Source organism: Heloderma suspectum, chromosome 4 (assembly GCF_057233095.1).
Source record: "Heloderma suspectum isolate Gila_16-S chromosome 4, 16-S_ref, whole genome shotgun sequence".
NCBI classification, from domain to species: domain Eukaryota; kingdom Metazoa; phylum Chordata; class Lepidosauria; order Squamata; family Helodermatidae; genus Heloderma; species Heloderma suspectum.
Window position 1 is genome coordinate 259,837,792 of NC_139461.1, and position 17,616 is coordinate 259,855,407.

The following is a 17,616-nucleotide window of genomic DNA, read 5'->3' on the forward strand; positions in this document are numbered from 1 at the left end:
TGAGAGTGTACCCCAGTATTGCTTTTCCCACCCTTTTGTTGACTATGAGTGTTACTCCATTTCTTCTGAGGGATTCTTGCCCACAGTAGTAGATATAATGGTCACCTGAATTAAATTCACCCATGCCTGTCCATTTTAGTTCGCTGATTCCTAAGATGTCGATGTTCAATCTTGCCATCTCATGTTTGACCACCTCCAGCTTACCTTGATTCATTGATCTTACATTCCAGGTTCCTAAACAATATTGTTCTTTACAGCATCGGACTTTCTTTTCACCACCAGACACATCCACAGCTGAGTGTCCTTTTGGCTTTGGCCCAGCCGCTTCACTCTTTCTGGCGCTACTTGGAAATTCCCTCTGCTCTTCCCCAGTAGTATATTGGACACCTTCCGACCTGAGGGGCTCATCTTCCGGCGTCATCTCTTTTAGCCTTGTGATACGTTCCATGGGGTTTTCTTGGCAAGAATACTGGAGTGATCCATGAAGGGGCATTTGCATACTACTTTTTTTTAAAAAAACTTCCTTCAATGAGTTTTAAAGCACATTTGTTTTTCAGTTTCCACATTGATGTCATTTGTGCTAGGTAAAAATCAGTGGAACACAGCTTTACTCTGAGACAATATTACCAAGCACGTAGCACTTCAAATACTGTAAACATTATAAGCACTATAAATACTAATAAAATAAAGCCGTAAGCTGTAAGAGGTCAGCTGGATACCTTTTTAATTTATAACTTAATTAATTAATTAATAACTCTTAATTATTTTTAAAGATAAAAATAAGGGATATTCTAAAATAGAGAATGCTTACCAAAAGAAAGGAACTACTTCAAAACAAAACAAAATATTAAAAGTAAAACCTGTAATAGTTCTGCTGTGCTGCATAGTACACCGCCACTGCTCAGAATGTGGCTTTTAGTAGGGCTGTGCACTGCCTTGGTACGAAGCCCAAATAACAAGGCGAAGCAGGCTTATTTGGAGGTGCCTCATCATGATACGTAGCGGATCAGACCAGCACCAAGGTGCCCCAAAGCAAAGCGGCTCCTCCACAAAGCACCTCATCTGCCTCGTGTATTTGGAGATTTCTTCTGCCTTCTGAGCAGCCTAGACAGGCTGTCTCCAAAATGTATCAACTTCTGAAAGGTCATGTGGAGGGGCAGGAGGAAGAGGAGGGGGGGGAAGGCAAGAAGATGCGGAGGCGCCAAATGAGATCCAGCCACCAGGAGAGGTGAGGAAGGGGAGAGGACAGGGAGGAGGAGGAGGAAGTAAGCTTTGCTGTGAGTCAGCCTCCATTTGCTCATTCTGAGAGAGGTGGCGTTACTGGAGAAGAGAGGACTGTGTGAATGTTATTTGGCTAGAGCAGTGGTGTCTGGGGAGGTGCAAGACAATCTATTGAGGTGTATGAGCCACCTAATAATTGAGCAGCCCCCTGGTGCCCTGACAATCTGCCATTGTGTGCAATGACAGTGGTGGTGGCGGCAGCAGCAGCAGCAGGATGGGACAGGAGCTGAGAGGGAAGCTCCATGGCATTTCTCTCTCCGCTGCAGTCCTAGCCCCTGGGAGCAACTGCTCCAGTCTCTGCCAGGCATGGCAGAAGAAGCCTTAACTCTTCCCACTTTCCTTTGGCAGAACAAAGCCAAGAAGAAAGTGCATGCTATTGGGACTGGGTAAAACAAGGATCCATAAAATCAAAAAGGGATCCTCATGATTTCATATCATTTTTAAAGGGGAGATCCACAAAACCACCATACAGTCACAGAGCACATTTGCCTCTGTGGACCGAACCAGAAAAATCACTGATCCGCCACTCGTGGGCACAGCCACAGTGCAAAAACATGGATCCTTGGCAGGGATCCTCTTGATTTCATATGATTTTTGTAGGGATGTACGAATTGTGCACCTTCCGTGCTGCTTGACTTCCACAGTTTGCGGCCAGTGCTCCGTACCATCATTCACAAGCCCTGGAATTCTCTTTTTTTTCTGCATCGAAAATTACCAAGATAAATCCGTACCGACAACCGTAATTCCGGTGCCCAGCCATCTCTGTGAGTCTGCGTAACTTCCGTAAGAAAGGCTATTTCTTGTAGATATTTATGTATTTTTTCCCCTGCCCTGAGACATGCAGTAACCCCACCACCACCACCATTCACCCAAGGGTCTTCTGAGATAACTAACAGGAGGTTTGATAATGAGCTGGATGTGGAAATACAAAGCTGAGCTAGGGGCAAGTGGGGTGCTGACATGTGTAGGAGTAAGTCGCATTGAACTCAATAAGACTTACTTCTGAGTAGACATGCACAGAGTTGGGTCTCCTCTCCATTTTAGCCTCAGAACGTCAACAATGCTGAATGTGGAAATATAAAGCTTAGCAGGGAGAATAATACCTCGTGCAGGGCTCTAGACCGGCATGGTCATTTTAAAAGGTTTTTTCTTTCTTTAAAACAGCGTTGCTTTAAATAAAGAGGGCATCGCTCAGGCACCCCTAGGACAGCCTTCTTTTGGGAAGCCCTAGGAGGAGGAAGTGTTTTGACTGAAAGTAAACAGAGACGGAGGATTTCAATTGAAAAAGAATACCCACAAACAAGGCAGTGAGCACAATTCATTTTTTTTTTTTAAACTTACGAATTTATTATCAGAATATACTACCTTGCGTTTTTATTTACGAAAATTTCGTGACTCCGTGCGGATGACAAAAAAAAAGCCGCAGGACTGCTGGCTCTGCAGGATCTCATGGTGCCGTTCCTCAGGGGATTCCGTGGCATGGACTGAAGGGAATTCAATCCCATTTCAGTCTGTGGCGGAATTCTCTGACATCCCTAGATTTTTGCAGAGCAAATCCCCCAAACCACCAACATATCACAGAGCACATCTGCCTCCACAGACTGAACCAGAGCAATCATGGATCTGCCAATCGTAGGCACAGCCATGGTGCAAAAACAGGGGAAAATGGCTCCCCCATTCCCTGGAACAAGGTGGCTCTTGGCGCACATCCAGAGGGCCTAGGAGCTGGTGGCGACAGCAGCCCACCCTGTCAGGAGTCAGCCTTCAACCGGGCGCCCTCCCCTCCTTCCTGCCTCTGAGACCTGACTCAAGCATTCATAGGCTCCTTGCAAGCAAGGAACCCATGAAGGCTTGAGCAGAGGCAGGAGTCGTCCTCCAACCGGGCACCCTCCTCCTTCCAAGGAAAGGGGAGAGCACAGTTGGAGTGCAACTCCTGCCCTCGTGCCTGTGGCGGTTGGAGGGCTGCATTTTCGTGGGCAGTGCCTTCCCCAGCAGCAGCTTTTCCTGCGGCAGCAGTGGCGGCTCCCCTGGAACAAGGGCCCAGGCAATATGCTGGTGGCTGGGCAGCATGTTGGGGCGGGGGAGCGGGATTCGGATGTCCAAATCCTGCTTCAGCTTCATAGGCCGAGGCGGGTTGGGGAAGGGTGAATTAGCCCGAGTTGGGCCTACCTCAGAAGGCCCGATTCAGGTTCCAAGTTGGATCAGGGGGTCCATGCACAGCCCTAGCTTTTAGAGCTTTGGCTTCTGCAAACTGTAGCACAGTGGCTGAGAGATCAAGGTTTTGAGCAATGTTGTTCTCAGTGGATAGGATAGCAGGTCTTCCTGCCAGAAGACCTGTGAGACTGAGCTCAGGAAACTGAAAGACGCTCTGCCAGAAAGGGTTTGGAATTTGGTGGAGGTACTCAGGAGAAGCACAACTCAATTTCTTTCCCCATATTCCCAGGAAAGAAAAAATGAAGCATACCTATCATTCTGCTTGATCCCAGGGCAAGGAGGAGCTGCAGATGAGAATTCTCAGATGTAGTCTGTGCAAGCAATAATTCTCTCATGTTTTCCCCAGCTTTGTACACATATGCACAAGTCCTTGTAAGGGGCAGCAGCAGGGCCCCCAACATCACACCTGTGCCAGGCCCCATAAACCCTCTGGGTAGCCCTGCAAGGCTGACCATGGGGTGAGAGGGGCACCAAAGGCACGCCTCACACAAGGCACTTTTTATCCTAGGGCCAGCCCTGTGTTTAAGACTGGCATGTCAGAATGGAAACAAGCACTGGTATATTGTAATTAAGTTTAACTGAAAAAAGAAAACCCATGAGGCCAGTATATACATCAAGGTGAAGATTTGTTTTCTTATTATTTCAGTGGGCTCAACTGGTCCCATGGTAGTTGGGAATGAAAATTCCCATTACTGTGAATAGCATATTTCAATTAAGGAAAGGAGAATAATATGTCAGCAGCATGACAAGGTTGTTTCCGCTTGTATCATACAGAACTAGGTCTGTCTGACTGGTGTTTAGAAAGATTAATGCTGCAATCCTATACACACTTGTCAGGGTGTTAGATATCCCACTGGTACCATTGAAGCTGTAATCCTATTCAAACTCAATTGGAAGTCAGTCCCAGTGAGCCCAGAGACACTTACTTCAGAGTAGACATGCACTGTAAAGCATCAAAGTTACGCCCCACCTATGAAGAGAATACATTCACACATAACATGGAACAGTAAGACAGTTTAGTGAAATTAAGCCATTCCTGTTTCTTCCTAACTGTACTAAAATCGTTATAAAGATCTGGAATATGATTTCTTGAATGGATCCTTAAACACCTTTTAAAAATGGATGTCTTTGAAAAGGATTTCTTGACTGGATCCTTAAGAGTGCAATCCTGGCTGGGGAATGGTGGGAGTTGTGGGACTTTTTTCTGTCTAAACATGCATAGGATTGTGCTGTAAAAACTGAACTGTTTCACGCGTGGTCCCAGCATGTATTTTGTACCCATGGTGGGAACTATGATAACTGTCCATCATCACTAGGGCATTTTGTGAATATGCGAGCATACAATTGCCATCAGGTAGGACCTGCTCATGTAGGTGGAATGGTCATGTACCTCACACTGTCCACACACTGGGGAAAAGTCTGAAGGGAGGGAAGCCTGCTGAGGCTGTGCACACACATGCCGTCCCGGTGAGCTAGAACCCTGAGTGCATAGGGCATTATATTTTTCATCTTCTGGGGACAGCCTATGCACATTTGGAAAGCTTGACTGGGGAATGCTGGGAGTTTCATAGAATCATAGGGATGGAAGGGGCCTACAAAACCATTGAGTCCAACCCCCTGCTCAATGCAGGAAGCTTGATTCCCAAGCAGTCTCCCACCCAAGTACTAACCACGGCTGACCCTGCTTAGCTTCCGAGATCGGGCGCATCCAGCCCTTTGCTCTGTTGTAGGACTTGTGTTGGGAGTTGAATGCTGGGAGTTTTAGGAATCCAGCCCCCCCAAAGGGGCTGGATTGGTCATATGGTTGTGATCTACTGGCATATAAATGTACTCATGAATGCTCTGGTTCATAGTAAATGCCCCACGCATGGAGGGTATGTGTGTCTCAAAAGACACAATATGCAAAATGTGCACAATGGGGCCATGTAAGAGGCAACCAATACAACGTGCCATTACAGTAATTACCTCCATATATGTCTTCCTGTTCTGTGACTTGAAGTGGTTTCATACAGTCACATTTATCATTTGGCTGCGGGGGGAAAAATCCTTTAAGAGTAATGAGAGCGAGAGCGAGAGAGAACGCAACAACCCTACTTTGCTACCTTGAGGTTTCAGCAGTTATCACTGATGAAGTCCCAGGGAGCCAGAATGCCTTTCTGCTCTGCTGCTACTGGGCTAATTGGCTTAACATGGAGAGTAATTATTGAATTGTTCTCTTTTCAGAAATCATTTTAGCAATGGGTTCTTTGAGGAGGTGATGATTTAGAAACAATTCTAATAAGGGTGGTAATTGAGGAATGAAATATGGGTCCATGATTACAGTTATTGAAATTGATTGCCTGGTAATTATATTAATACAACAGAATCATTGGAAATTTGACATAAAGTGCTGTCAAGAGTATTGTCCATCTCAGAGGAATACTCCCTCCTGCTTCAAATGAATCATTTAATTATTCAAACATTTGTGGAGATTTGTTTTGCCAGTCATCAAAGCAAGCATCCCAAATATTTTTCCCTTGTATTTCCCCCCTTAAGCTCCAAGAAAATGTGAACTTGGAGCTAAAACCTGGATCTACTCACTCATAGTAGTAGTAGAGCCTTGTGAGCAGATGTATTGTACTGGGACCGTGTGGGGATTTTTATTGTACTGACGAATAAAACTGAGTTGTATCTTTTCCCTAACATGGTCCCTTATTCCTGTTCCCAGTTACATAGTCTTCTTAACGCTTGAGCTGACATCATTGCTTACACTGGAATCTTGTTGAAACCCCTAGTCCAAGCAATGCCCTTGTATATAACCTAAATATGGCTTTATGCAGGCATTATATTTTCCGTACAATTTACACTGCATGGAGAGACGGAGTGGGACCATCACATCCTGTGGAAGGTCTGAGGGAGAAAGCTTTCCAAATGTGCATAGGCTGTCCCTGGGCATTATACTGCCCTATGCACTCAGGGTTCCAGCTCCCTGGGACAGCATATGCCTGTTCAGCAGGCTTCCCTCCCTTCAGACCTTCCCCCAATGTGTGGACCGTGTAGGGGTAGTGACAGCACAGGATGTGATCCCAGGGCATGGTCTGAAAGCACATGAGGCCGCCACCTTGCTGAAGCTAAGCAGGTCTGGGTCTGGTCAGTGCTCAGAGGGGAGAACACCTGGGAACCACATGTAGCCACCTTGAGTTCCATGATGGAAGAAAGGTGGGATATAAATGTAATAAATAAATAAAATAAATAAATGTGATGGTAGGGGTGGGGCTAGTGCATGCAGCCCTGCTCTCTCACCATACAATGTAAATTTCACAGAGAATATAACTCTTGCATAGGGGTTATGCGTTCAACAAATCTGTGAGTAATAGGGGACCCAATGTCAACACAGCTGATGATCAGTATAGGACAGGCATGTTGAACCTCAGGCCTGTGGGCCAAAACTGGCCTGCCTAGGAGCCAAATCTGGCCCTCTGTGGTTGCCCAGATGGCCATGCCCCTTTCTGCTGGCCTCACCCCTTTCCCCCATGGCCAATCATTTGGTGGTTTCCCACCTTTTATACCACTTAGTTACTAGCAATAAGAGCTTTAAGCTAAAATATGCAGGTATTTGTGGCCCCACCTCCTTTGCCTTTGGCTCCACCCCCATTTTTCCTTTGGTCCCACCCACAACTGGAATAAGATCCCCAAAAGCTTCTCCAAAATTGAATTCAGCTCTCAGGCTGAAAGAGGTTCGACACCCCTGGTATATGACCTAGAACAAGTTTATGGAGGTGGGGAAACAATACCAAGTTTTCTTAACAGCAGACGTTGATGTAAAATATGTGGTTTGTAAGCTATTAAATGTACGATGGTAGAATTGCAGTAGGAATGCAGAACCCTTTCTATTACAGTGAGTAACATTTGGATCTCTAAATTTCTTCCTTCCCACCTACCCACCTACTTACCAATCCTTTTCTCTGAGATACAGGCAATACCAAGAAGCAGTTTTATGATCCTAAAATGTAAACCTAGTGTCATAACAGTCCATCAAGTGTTTTATTGCTTATCAGAATTAGAACCCCAGCTATGTTCTATTGACAAGAAAACCTGGAGTTAGAGTTTTCTTGGTATGAGTTTTCTTCTTTTTAGTTCTGGATGGAATATATAAGCTTTTTTCACAATTGTTCATTGTTCCAGAACATACAAATAGACATTTACATACACAAATATAAGTTTTTTTCTATACTTGCCTAGTTATTTATTGTGGCTTTGTTTTGACTGGATACTTTCCAGCAACTGAATGCTTAACTGTTTTTCCATCCACCAATACCCCACTCCAAGTCATCCCTTCCACTATCTCCCCTGCCAACATACACACTCACGTGTGCACACACACCCCTTGCTGGGTTTCAAATGTGTGTTTGCCCTCAAACATGTTTCCAACGTATCTGGAACCCTGTGAATGGAAAAACAGGTTTGGGGAGGGGGGATAATGTTGAGTGGTGGGTGGGAAAGGGCTAGGCACCCCGTCCCTCCCTCCCACCACTTACCATTCCAAATCACCCTCTCCCAAAGCAGCTTCTCAAACAAAAAACCCATCTTTACATATGTTTGCATGTAATATGTACTTCAACCCAAAACAAGGAATATTAGTATTGGGTATAAATGAGTATGCCTACAGTGGTATATGAGCTGCTCATCTACAAAGTGTTGTTTCTTCTCCATTTCATAAAGGCTTATGCACTAAAGTGCACAAGGAGGTATTCACATATTCATTTTCAAAATATAGTATTCTCTTGTCGATAGGGATGTGCAAATCAGTAAAATTCGAGCTCACTGAAATTCTCTGAATTCCATCTTGAAGCTCATTTTGACTCGACTCCATATCAAGTTGCAAGCTTTCTTTTTTCTTTTCACATGAAAATCCGTGCATATTTTCCCATATGTACACATCAATTGTGTGTATCTTTGAAATGTGTACACATTCTTTTCCTACTGATTAAAGCATATTTGTGCACATTTTTCAAAAGTACACATTTTTCATGAGCAGTTTTCAAACGTATGCATGCTATTGAATACAATTTGTTTTGTCCCCGAATCATGTTGCAAGCTTGGAAATGTACAGACTTGAACTGCAGATTGCATCTGAGTCCTTGTTCGATCTGGAAGGTGTGAGCTGGTTATATCCCGATAAAAAAGGAACTGAAATAAATTTCTCAGACTTCCCTAGCTGTCAACTTTGAATTGGTATGTACTGAGGCAGAGGGGAGGTTAGTATACTTATCACTGTGTTTCATTCTCAAATTTTAATCAAAACTGTAATTTGAAATGAAGTCCCACCGTAAGGCATGGCTCTGCAAGTTTGGGGAGCAGAGCTGCCAGAAGGTCAAGACCCTGTAACTTCTGTTGAAATGGATGGCATGAGAGATGATAGGCATATTTCTGAAAATGAAAATCATGTAGAAATGCAAATCTTCAGCTGGCTAGTTATCTCTGGCAAGAGAAATGTTTAAATGAGCAGTGGAGGTTTTTGGTTAGCATCCTGAAAATCCAAGCTTTAATTTGCACAGTATTTGCTTTGGGAGAAAAAAATCAAGTGTGATTTATTTTCTGAGGGTCTGCCTGTGTGGTAGGGCCTCATTATTCACATTACCCAGAGGCTCCACAAGACTTTGAGACACAGTACAGCTGTTGAATTTAACAATGTGCTTTGGGAAACTAATGTAAGCAGTTTTTGTCATGGTTTTGTATTAGGCTGCAGTGTGATTCACTTTGGACCACGTCAGACATTATTTCTCTGCCTAAATGGCTGATTGCTTGAAGCAGCAACAGCATACCTGTCCTCCCCCCACCCCCAGCATCTCTCTCCCACCTCCAGTGTTCCTGCACATCCATGCAGGACAAATACAGCCATTACATGTCAAATCCAATGTGCATCAATTGCCGATTGATATTATTAATTTTGTGGGCTAAAAGCTCTATACAGTTTGCTACCTCCATACCTGAAGGAACACCTCTTCCCATATATACCTAACTGTGTATAAAGGTTATCCACAAAAGCCCTTCTTCAAGTCCCCCATTGTTCTGAGGCTCAGAGGGTAGCAACAACAGAGAGAGCTTTTCCAGTGATGGCCCCCACCCCAGATCTGGAATGTTCTCTCAAGGAAAGCTTGTCTGTAGCCTACACTGCTATATTTTGGATGCCAGGATAAGACATTCAGGTTCTCCCAGGCTATAGTACTTCTAGTGTTTAAGATCTACTATTTTAGTCCCTGCTGTGGGGTATTAACTCCTGGATCAGATGTGGTTTTGATTTTTGCATCCCTGTTATATTTTATGCTGTGTCGGTATGTCTGTTGGTTTTATGCTGTGTTATTGTTTTAATTGCAATGTGATTATTGTGTTTTAAATTATGTTGTACGATGCCTAGAGAAATCTATTTTATGAGATGTTTAATTAATTAAGTTTTGGATGACGCGTGTTGGATTTTACACATGTAGGCTGTATTTGAATATTATACTCCCACTTGGATGTGTAACAGGAATATTAGAGGCTGGGCAGACACACTTTCCCCTTCATGCAATGGCTGAGACTGGTGGAGAAACATTCTCCAACAGCCCTTTGACCCACTTAAATGCAAAGTGTGAAAGCACTTTTATGGAGATCTGCTTTACTGAGTCCGGCTATTATTCTATCTAGTCCATGAGTAGAAGAGTTTTATAAATGTGTACAAGCACCCACTAGGGAAGTTTCTTCTTTGCACGCTTTCTCATTAGCTCTTCATGGCTTCCTGTAGAGTCCTGCTAGCTGAACCCAAAACATGGCAGTTAAGCCTGTTGTGTATGAGCACGGGAGGTGTTTAAATGGGGGTTAGGAGTTAGTAAAACAGTATTTCTTTAAGAAAGATATTAATTATACGTCCATTAAAGTTTAGGAATGTTAGGCTGTAATCCAATGGTCCCTGGAAGGGCATCCCAAGGGTCATACATGATAATGGATCCCCCTCTCCACCTGTGAAGTGGTCCATGAGCAGAGCAGGAGGTCCAAGGGAACAATTCTCAGCTATGTTTTGACTGCATAAAGAAAGCCTCTCCTCATAAGGCACTTTATCATAACAGGTTAGAGGTATTACAGAAAACATTGTTTGTGTTCTGAGGGCTGTGGCATTTTTATAGAAATGTAAAAGGAATGGCTTAAAAGGGGGCAGATTGTGGGGGGATTTGGATCTGCCTACCTACTTGCCTGCCTTTATGTATTTAAAATATTTCTAAGCCACTTTCCAGGGCAGGAATCCTCCCAAGGCAGCATACAACAATAAAATCCTACATAATTAAAATCGATAAAGTAATAAAACAGCAAAAATTCATTAAAACATCAAACACCAGCAATAAAAAGTTTGGCCTAGACAGTACTAAAAATCTACAATACAATTTCAGCTGCAAGCCAGAACAGTCTAATAAAACCTAATCAGGGAAGGCCAGAGAAAACAACGAAGTCTTCAGGGCCTTCCTAAATGTCTGCAGTGATGGGGCCTGATGGATCCCTGATGACAATGCATTCCAGAGATGTGGGCCCACTGTGGAAAAGGCCCTCTCTTGTGTATTTGCCCACCTAACTGCCCTCAATGGTGGACAAGTGAGAAGGGCCTCTGTTGCTGGTCTTAAAGTGAAGGCAGGCTGCTATGGGTGAAGGTGGTCCTTCAAGTAATGTGGTCCCATTTATGGCTTTAAAGGTGCAATCCTATACACATTTAGACAGAAAAAAGTCCTACAATTCTCGGCATTCCCCAGCCAGCATGGAAGTTGTAGGACATTTTTCTGTCCAAACATGCATAGGATTGAGTCCTAAGGCCACAACCAGCACTTTAAATTGGCCTCAGAAATGCACAGGTAGCATTTACAAATATAAGTGAAAGAGAATGTCTAAATAAGATGCCCAAGGTGGAAGCAGCATAAAAGAAAAATGCTGTATCTTGTGAGGAACAGAAAACAACTTGATTTTACATACATTTTCTGTCATGTGTGTTTAATATTTAATTATTAATTTCTCCCAGAGGTATTGCCAGCTGAAGGGACTGACTCATGTACCCCTATAGGACTGTTTTCCAAGCCAGGTTGATAGAAGGAAAATCAACCTACTTTCAAAATCACTGCACATAAAATGCTGGGGCTCACCAGGGCTGACACTGCTTGCTGCAGTGTCCCTTCTTGCATATATAGATATAGATATAGTCCGGGTGTGTGTGTGTGCTTTTTCCCAAGTAAATGACTTTACATCAGGGCAGCAGAAGAAAACTCTATTTTATTCCTGTAGTCATGATGGTGCTATGATTTAAATGAGTTTAAAATGTGAAACTGTGCAAGCTCAGTGTATTACTCTTTTTAAAAAAAAAAAAAATCAGGGTTGGCAAGCTTTTTTTCCTCTAATGTGTGAGGAATTTAGAAGCTGTTATAAAACAGAAAATGATGGGAGATGGGGAGAAGATAAACGTTAGTTGTGTGCTTCATACAGTAACTGAAATAATACACATGTTCATCTAAAGCTCACCCCCACATAAGACCATTAATGCCAGAGTCAGAAATTACCTGGCTGCACCACTGTAGTTGTTTACAAACCTGTGGCTCTCTCTGCCTGTCTGTTGGAAGGTAAGAGACTGCCAATGCCAATTAGAACACTGAAAATGATCTGGCAAAACAGCTTGGATTTGTTCCTTTATTTACATGGCAGCCGTGATGCCCATCAAGTATTGTTAACTACACCTGTGTCCTAATCTGAGCAAGGAATCAGCCCCGGAGGGCATCAAACAGGTGCAGAACATTTTATTTATTACATTTCTATACCATCCAATAGCCAAAGCTCTCTGGGCGGTTCACAACCCTTTACTTCACTACTGGCAGCTCTCACATGTCTGGGATCAAAGAGAAGGATGTAGTACCCAATCATCAGTCCACCTGAAGAGTCCGAACCAGGGATTGGAGAACCAATGAACTCATTGAGGTGTTCCATTTTCCTTCTTGAATCTCATTTTGCCTCATTCCCATTCTCAAACACAAGCAACTTTTTCTTTTCTGTTCTGAATGGGAAAAGTGTTCATTTTTCTGAAAAGCATGCACCCAAAGGTGCACCTCCTCTCCATTGACTAAAGCATGAAAAGGCATATTTTCTGAAAATGCACATTTTACAATGTGTACATCTTTTAAGAAGGATTGACTTTTTAAAATGTAATTGCAAGCTCAAGAATGTGCAAGCTTTTTTTTTTTTAGAAACATGCTCCCATTTGCATTCAGGGTTGCAAATGGGGCACGTTCTGACGATTTGTGAACAGAAACAAAATTCTTGTACATCTCGCGTCTGAACCAGGTATCAACCATTTTATGAAAGGAGCCCTGTGGTTCCCAAGAGTAGAACATAAGAGAGAGAATATGCTAAGACTAGCTGTCTGGAAACAGTAAGTTTGGTTTACATAACATACATAAATGGCTGCCATAACATACTAATAGCAAAATTACCTAAACTAAAAACTTTTTAGAAATCTTTAAGTTGAATATGGTTAGTAAATTGCTATTGCTGGGGCAAGATCCCTTGGTTCTCCCAAGCCTCAGCCAATGAAAGACATAAATATAGATGTATTTATTACATTTCTATACCATCCATTAGCCAAAGCTACAGATGCCATAAGAATATCATCAGAGAGTCCCTGTGCCTAGCCAGGGAGGAAAATGTCTAGATGACTCATCACAATATTATAGTTTTGCAATAAATCTCAATAAATGACCTTCATTACTAAACGGCTTGAACTGTGTTTGCAGTAGGTAATTACTTCTGTCCTTCACCCCACCATTTGGTAACAGAGCGGAGGGCAAGATTTCAAAGCAGTCCTCAGCACAGGAATCCCTCATTTAAGAAATTAAGCAGCAGCACAAGCCTGGGGCATTTGCTCCCTGGGACAGTAAAAAATCTTTGTTTTGTGGAGAACCCTATGCAACTATCATCACATGTGATGTAGATGCTCCATCTGGATCACTGAGTTGCATGATTCATCCTCCTCCCCAAACCCCCAGAGAAGTCCACGGGCACTGAAAATTGCCCTCCGTGCCCCTGTTCACAGACATACGTTGATACTTTACCTACTATTGTGGGTAGACTTTGTATATAAATAAGTGCATTTAATCACCAGTTAAGCATGATGTACCAACAAATGGCTGCTTAAGAATCTTTGCAACTCATCTGCTCAGTGAAATTCTGCAGTTTTAGGTGCTGGGATTAATGCAAGAATGTACTTACTAATGCTGCACACTGAGCAAGGAACACTGAATACAAGTTGTGGTTTCATGGGGTGGCCAGGGATGCAGCACAGTCTGTGGCTGTCTGTCTCTGCTTGTCACTGTTTTTGTTGGACTGAGAGCACAGCAACATTTTTCAGTCTTTCATATTATATTGTGCTTGTGTGATGGTAAAGCTAGCATTGTGCAGAATTTTTCAATCTATTTATTTTCAACCATTTGTTGTGGGGAGGGTAAAAGGAAATTGCGCCTGAAAATTGGGGGGAAGGGTGAGAGTTTCAAAGAAATGTCTCAAGTGTGCAGGGCTTCAGTGCTTACCTTACTTTATTTTTACCCCGTTGTGTCCTTGCAGCCTCTCTGGTTGCTTGAGCTTTCTGAAAAGCTCCATAAAGGACTTAACCAGGACTTCCTCCCTTGGGCCTTCCTGCGCTGCTGTTTGCTGAGTGCCTGAAAGCTGAGTAAGTAGTAGTAGTAGTTCTTTTTCTTGTTAAAAGATCTTTTAACAACAACAAAACAAAAACTGCCTTGCTGAAGGTTCTGAAAAGCTGCAATTAAAACTAGCAATTTTTCAGTTTCTGGGGTGGGGGACAGAACAGATCTATAAACAGTTTTAGCAGTTAACCATGACATCATTAGATAATGAAAATAACAGGTGTGCGTGTCCAGAACACACACAGAATATTTCCATCTAAACTTGTCTAGACAGTTTCCCTACTTTCTACCATTTCTTTCAGCTCATCCTAATCATTTAGCAGTGCAGCTTCCAGCCTTCTTGCTTTCAGCTCAGCTTCTTTTGTCACTGGAGTCTGGGTCTTACATAAAGGCGATGCAAGCAGAATAAGAGATGCAAAAAAGTATTTTGAAGAGCATATCGCTAACAACATCAAGGCCAACTATAAAGAATTCTTTAAATATATCAGAAGCAGAAAACCAGCTAGAGAGGCAGTTGGACCACTGGATGACAATGGAGTTAAAGGAATACTGAAGGAAGACAAGGAGACTGCAGAGAAGCTGAATGAATTATTTTCATCCGTCTTCACTGCAGAAGATATAGGACAGATACCTGCGCCTGAACTGATGTTTTCAGAAAGGGAGTCTGAGGAACTGAGGGGAATAGTGGTGGTAAAAGTTGAAGTTCTCAACCTTATTGATAAATTGAAAGCAAATAAATCACCGGGCCCAGATGATATCCATCCTAGAGTTCTCAAAGAACTCAGATATGAAATTGCTGATCTTCTAACCAAAATATGCAACATGTCCCTAAGATCAGCCTCTATACTAGAGGACTGGAAGATGGCCAATGTAACACCAGTTCTCAAACAGGGATTGTGGGGGAAATTACAGGCCCGTTAGCTTAAAGTCTGTTCCAGGTAAATTGGTTGAAGGCATTATTAAAGATAAAATTAGTAAGCATGTAGAAGGACAAGCCTGCTGAAAAAGAATCAACATGGCTTCCACAAAGGTAAGTTCTGTCTCACTAACCTTTTAGAGTTCTTTGAGAGTGTCAGTAAACATGTAGACAGGGGTGATCTGGTAGACATTGTTTACTTCGACTTCCAAAAGGCTTTTGACAAAGTCCCTCACCAAAGACTTCTGAGAAGAGGTCCTCTTGTGGATCAGTAACTGGTTAAAGAACAGAAAGCAGAGAGTAGGAATAAATTGTAAATTCTCCCAATGGAGGGAAGTCAATAGTGGGGTCCAACAGGGATCTGTATTAGGACCAATGTGGTTCAATGTAAGCAAGTGTAACATTGGGGCAAAAAATCCCAACTTCAAGTATGGGGCACGTTGGGGCAAAAAATCCCAACTTCAAGTATAGCCTGATGGGAATGGGATCTGAGCTAGCAGGGACCAACCAGGAAAGAGATCTTGGGCTTGTGATGGACAGCTCAATGAAGATGTCAACCCAGTATGCAGCCACTGTAAAAAAGGCAAACTCCATGTTAGGCATAATTAGGAAAGGAATTGAGAATAAAACTGCCAATATCATACGACCCTTATAGAAATCTATGGTGCGACCACACTTGGAATACTGTGTCCAGTTCTGGTCACCACGCCTAAAAAAAGAGCTGGAAAAAGTGCAGAAAAGGGCAACTAAAATGATCAAGGGGTGGAGCATCTCCCCTATGAGAGAAGGTTACAACAGCTGGGATTGTTTAGCTTGGAAAAAAGGAGGGTAAGGGGAGACATGATAGAGGTCTACAAAATTATGCATGGTGTGGCGAATATGGATAGGGAGACAATTTTTTTTCTCTCTCAAAATGCTAGAACCTGGGGTCATCCTATGAAGCTCATTGGTGGGAGATTCAGGACAGATAAAAGGAAGTACTTCTTCACATGGCACATAGTTAAACTACAGAATTTGCTGCTACAGGATGTAATGATGGCCACCAATTTGGACGGCTTTAAAAGAGGGTTGAACAAATTTATGGAGAAGAAGGCTATTGATGGCTATTAGTCCTGATAACTATGTGCTACTTCCAGTACCAGAGGCAGTGAGCCTATGTACACCAGTTGCTGGGGAACATGGGTGGGAGGGTGCTGTTGCACTTATGCCCTGCTTGTGGGTTCCTTGGCTTGATGGCCACTATGTGAACAGAATGCTGGAGTGGACTAGATGGACCCTGGGTCTGTTCCAGCATGGCTCTTCTTATATTCTTATATTCCTCTGCAGTGCTCTCCGTCCTAGCTTCTTTCTTCTGATTTCTATGTCATGATCTCTCTGCTTTCCATCTTCACTTAAACACACTATTCCAACAACTCCGCCTTCTAACTGCTTACCATAACCAAGAACAAACACAAATGGCTGAACAGCATTATTCCAGAGAGAGAGAGAGACGTATGGTTCCTTGGGGACATAACATGGGAAGGATTCTGAGCTTAGATCAACACTACTGCTTTATTATGATATTGAAGTGCACTGATAACTGTTGGGACACATTACACATTCTATATTCCGTTATTGTGGTGTTATTATTTCCTGCTTTTTATTCCACATTATCCAATATACCGCAACAAATTCATAGTGTGTCCTATGTGCAAGAGGGAAATAGCATTACCATGATGAAATCGTAATAATATGACACAAGGTGTAGATCTAGCCCTGGTCTGTCAGCTCTCTGGACTGGGTGACATGAGAATGTGAAATATGTTTGGAAGATGGATTAAAGAAGAGTTAAGGATAAATTTGAAAGGTTCTAGATACAACACAGAGATAGAAGACTATACAAACAATAGAATAAGATTATATTTTTACCTTATCTTTTGCACTATCTGAAACCTAAAGGTTAGCATTAGGTATATTTGTTTGATAATCACATAAATAAACATCTGATTTTGAGAAATAGGGACTGGAGGTATTTGTCCAAGGTCATAGGGAGAGTCTATGAAAGTCAAGGAAGCCAAGTCTGGGTCTCCAGAGTAACAGATAGTTTAACAATCCTTCCTAACCTTCCCCTCACCAGTCTCAAGATACCAAAGCTCTTCTACATTTTGCCAGTTTCATTTGCTGTATGCACTCAGCCAGCTCACATCCCCAGGAGGAACTTGTAAGCCATTGCACATAGAATGCCTACCTTGACGTGCATTTCAATTTGATGGCTCCCATTTTTCTCATTACTTCCAAGAACTACCAGTAGTTGAAATTCTGTCTTAATCTCTTCTACAAACCTCATGCCAGATTTTGTAATTAATTATTAGCAAAGAGAAATGCATCAGGTTTGGAGAGACCAGTTGGACCTCCCACTATGAGCACATTGACTAATACCTTATTGGTTTAGCTGCCAGTTACAATGAAATAAATCAATGTTAATTTCATTGTATTACAGCATTATTGATTTTCTATTAAACAGCAGACAAAGCAGGTTATGGC

General features: G+C 42.7%; 1 long non-coding RNA gene across 1 annotated transcript in view; it reads right to left on the reverse strand.

Moving 5' to 3' along the window:
• LOC146348577 (uncharacterized) overlaps positions 1-14,294 on the reverse strand; it is a 74,457-nt gene extending 60,163 nt beyond the window's left edge. Inside the window, exon 1 of the long non-coding RNA XR_014789931.1 lies at positions 14,064-14,294. This is a non-coding gene — a long non-coding RNA (uncharacterized LOC146348577). The remainder of the gene's footprint in view (positions 1-14,063) is intronic.
• Between the last annotated feature and the right edge of the window lie 3,322 nt (positions 14,295-17,616).